We start from the raw sequence: 4,420 nt of genomic DNA, 5'->3' as shown, positions 1-4,420 counted from the left end.
ACACACACACATACATACAGTAGTGATAGTGAGGCTGCATGTTATCTGTACATACATTTATTCGGAATTTACATGGCTGTTAAGCTGCCTGAAGGATTTTTGCCTGTAAATCCAGTGTTTTCTTATTCTGTCGACACAGAATCTGTGTGTCCTCTTGTGCGCACAGAACAGCAAATAACCTGCTGTCAACCTGTGGACGTAAAGTGATGAAAACAAATTCTTCAGATACAGTACTGACAGGTGCTGAATCTGAGGACAGACAGAACATTTATCAAACATGACGTATCATTAATAACACCTTGAATAAAACACCAGAGTTAGTGGTAATCAACCCGTATATTTTCTTTTCAGTTTTATAATTTTGACTGAGTCAGCAGCAGATAACATAGTTTGTTTGGTTGTAATATTATTTCCACACAGATTTAACTATAGAAAATGTACAACATCTCATTCTAAACTTTAATACACATGCTCATATTCATGGCAGCCCCACTGGGAATCTCAGGGAAGCAAATGGTAGGCACCCTGGGTGAAGCGTTTCAGCCATTGTTTCTCTCTTGGCTTTTACTATGACCAACTACTTCCTTATTTCCGCACTATTGGCTGATGACATTTTCATATTTCCAGCTGATTTCACATGATTGGTTGATGCCTTTTGGCAGTTGTTGGCAGGAGGCCTCTCTACATTACTGCTAACCTTTCATATTTTAAAGAAACACTGCTGTCACTTTTATTGGCTCTTTGCAAATAGTTGACTTTTGGCTTGCAGAGGACATCAGTGTGTGGTGTGTGTCAGTGAGTGTGAGGGGTGCTTTAGTCTTTACCGTACCTGCACACCTCTGTGTGTGTGCTTTTGATTGAGTGAGGGAATGCTTGTGTGTTTATCTGTGTGTTTTGTGCCGATATGGAGAGAATTGAACAGTGTAGTGAAGCAGTGAAATAAATGGTCCTTTAGGCTGGATGTTTGTTCAGACCAGTAGACATTGACCATCGCTCTCTGTCTCCTCACTTAGACACTCACACGCACAGACACTCACAGCTACTCACAAAGTGATTGGAACCATTGTTTTTAACAGGAAACTTTAATTAAGATCCATATATTAAAGTCCTATATTCTGGAGGGGAGAGACAAAGAAAGAGAAAGGGATAGGAGATTGGTGTACACAGGAAAGATAGGAGAAAATAAGTGACAAAATGCAAAACATATATTAGGGCTGTCCTCGACTAAAGATTTTCCAGGTAACTTGTAGTCGTTTGTTAAAGCCATTAGTCGACTAGTCGTAGCATATTAAGGATATTGATTTAATATCATATATACCATATATATTTAAATAATTAAATGAATGTCCTCTACAGAACCCGCTGTGTCTTTGTCATCCCCGGAGTCAGAGTCCTTGTTGGAACCACCGTAAATCACCTGGTCACTGACGGTCTCGGAGTATGTAAACTGAGTAAAGTTCTGTTGCCCATTCGCCTGGCTACAGTTCTGGTGCTAGCTGGTACACTAGCTCCTCTGCTACTAGTGTAAACAAACCTCCCCCGTACTTCGATATGTCAGTCGGGCAGTCATCTAATAAGGCCACTAAGTAGCTAATGGCAGCTAGTACAGTTAGTCACATGCTAACGGCTAACACGCCAGCCATGCTAACAATAGTCATATCTCTCCAAGCTTCTCCAATGATTGTACAACATTGCATTCAATGAACAGTTACTGAAGGGGAGAAAAGCTAGCTGACTGATGATTAGCAGGCTTGCACAATTATCAAGACGCTTTGCTGTTGGTCATCTTTTAAAAACGTTTTTTTTTTTTTTAACATCTAATTGCCACTAGATGAAATCCACCATATGTTCCAGAAAAAAACAAAACACAAATAAAACTTAGTCTATGGAGGAAATGAGAAGTCACCTCGTTTAACTGATTGACATGTTTTTTTTTAAAACAGAAAAAAAGCAAAAAAGAAAACAGATTTTAAGTGGTTTTAATTGACTCCTGAATAATTAAACTGAACTCTCCATGGAGTGTGTAAACATTACATTGCATAAACAGTGAGTAGATAATGAGATTTTAAAGCATCACCTGAATCCCTAAAATAGACTACTATATTTGTTCAAATGAAGGGTTCAGTGAATCTGCCCATAGTCCCTCTGCTGTTCTGGATAAATCACCCTCCATATGCTCTCAGATAGTTAGACATTAAATCATTGATGTGTTGCAGCATATTTCTCTTTTAACTGAGAAATATTTAAATTATAATCCTCTAGCTGTCAGTCAAAACTAATATATTGCTTTTCTTGCCTCCTTGATGGTATAGTATAGTATATCGTATTGTGCATTATTACTACACTGAACAAAATTATAAACGCAACACTTTTGTTTTTGCCCCCATTCATCATGAGCTGAACTCAAAGATCTAAGACTTTCTCTATGTACACAAAAGGCCTAATTCTCTCAAATATTGGTTCACAAATTTGTCAATTTCCTCCAAAACTTCTTTGCTGAGATAATCCATCCACCTCACAGGTGTGGCATATCAAGATGCTGATCAGACAGCATGGGTATTGCACAGGTGTGCCTTAGGCTGGCCACAATAAAAATCACAGCACAATGCCACAGATGTCGCAAGTTTTGAGGGAGCGTGCAATGTCCACGCTGACTGCAGCAATGTCCACCAGAGCTGTTGCCCGTGAATTGAATGTTCCATTTCTCTACGATAAGCCGTCTCCAAAGGCCGTTTCAGAGAATTTGGCAGTACATCCAACCGGCCTCACAACCGCACACCACGTGTAACCACACCAGCCAGGACCTCCACATCCAGCATCTTCACCTCCAAGATCTTCTGAGACCAGCCACCCGGACAGCTGCTGCAACAATCGGTTTGCATACCAAAGAATTTCTGCACAAACTGTCAGGAACCATCTCAAGAGAAGCTCATCTGCATGCTTGTCCGTCCTCATCAGGGTCTCGACCTGACTGCAGTTCGTCGTCGTAACCTAACTTGAGTGGGCAAGCTCACATTCGATGGCGTCTGGCACTTTGGAGAGGTGTTTCTTCACGGATGAATCCCGGTTTTCACTGTACAGGGCAGACAGCGTGTATGGCGTTGTGTCGGTGAGCGGTTTGCTGATGTCAACGTTGTGGATCGTGTGGCCATGGTGGCGGTGGGGTTATGGTAATGGGCAGGCGTGTGTTATGGACAACGAAGACAGGTGCATTTTATTGATGGCATTTTGAATGCACGAGATACCGTGACGAGATCCTGAGGCCCATTGTTGTTCATTCATCAACGGCCATCACCTCATGTTGCAGCATGATAATGCATGGCCCAATGTTGCAAGGATCTGTACACAATTTCCTGGAAGCTGAAAAACATCCCAGTTCTTGCATGCCACCCCCTGTCAGGTGGATGGATTATCTCGGCAATAAGTTTTGAGGAAATTTGACAGATTTGTAAACAATATTGTGAGAGAAATAGGCCTTTTGTGTACATGAGGAAGTCTTAGAGTCTTTAAGTTTCAGCTCATGATGAATGGGGGCAAAAAAAAAAGTGTTACGTTTAATCGTTTTATGTATCATACGTAAATAATCAACGCACCCCCCCCCCCCTTTCGTTTTTTCTTTCACACTCTTGCTCCACATTTAATGTTGTAGGTATTTAGCTAGACAACTGTTATCCAGATCACCTTGCAAGGATTCACTTCATAGATCGCCTGTCATTATACATTATTTGCAACACACACACAAGTCAAACTATCCTTTGTCTATTTAAATGAAAGCACATATTTTCCACTCCCATCTCTCTTCCTCTGTTACTTACTCTTTCTCCTCTTCTTCTCTGTTCTTTCTGCTTTGTTGACATTTTCATTTATCCCTCTTCCTGTCTGAGTGCCTCCTGACCTTTTACCAAAAACAAACACACACAAAACACATTCACACATGCATATACACAATACATGATTACAGGATGGGAAAAAGGATGAATAATAGCTTATTTGGTAAAGGTTATCTGGCCCATAAGCTTATTAACATGCCAAACACTACCAATGGTTTGGTTTTAGAGCATAAAGAGAAGTAGGGACACAATATGCGTCATTGTTCATACACTTTGTGTTGTCAGTTATCATTGACAATTACTTGCCATTGATTCCACCTTATTATATTTTTAATTGGTACTTACATTCTTGTCAATGTATGTTTTGTGTGAACACAGGTGTGGCACATTGAAAAATCAATGACAGTCACTTAGGAAAAGCCTGTTCTCGAACTAATTTGAATACAGTAATAAATAGAGATACCTATGCCTGTGTGTGTGTGTTGTTGTGTGTGTAGGTGTGTTGTGTGTGTTGTGTGTGTAAGTGTAAATGCTCATTATACGCCCTGCATTGGTGCAGACAACATATTTTGCATCAAAGTCCTGACAAA

General features: G+C 40.4%; 1 protein-coding gene across 1 annotated transcript in view; it reads right to left on the bottom strand.

Moving 5' to 3' along the window:
• Window positions 1–4,420, bottom strand: part of tusc3 (tumor suppressor candidate 3) — a gene marked incomplete in the record, with an annotated part of 92,565 nt that overhangs the window by 49,941 nt on the left and 38,204 nt on the right.

This window comes from Morone saxatilis, unplaced genomic scaffold (genome assembly GCF_004916995.1).
Source record: "Morone saxatilis isolate NCDOM2014 unplaced genomic scaffold, NCSU_SB_2.0 Contig17, whole genome shotgun sequence".
Classification (NCBI taxonomy): Eukaryota; Metazoa; Chordata; class Actinopteri; family Moronidae; genus Morone; species Morone saxatilis.
This window is presented reverse-complemented; position numbering and strand designations above follow the sequence as displayed.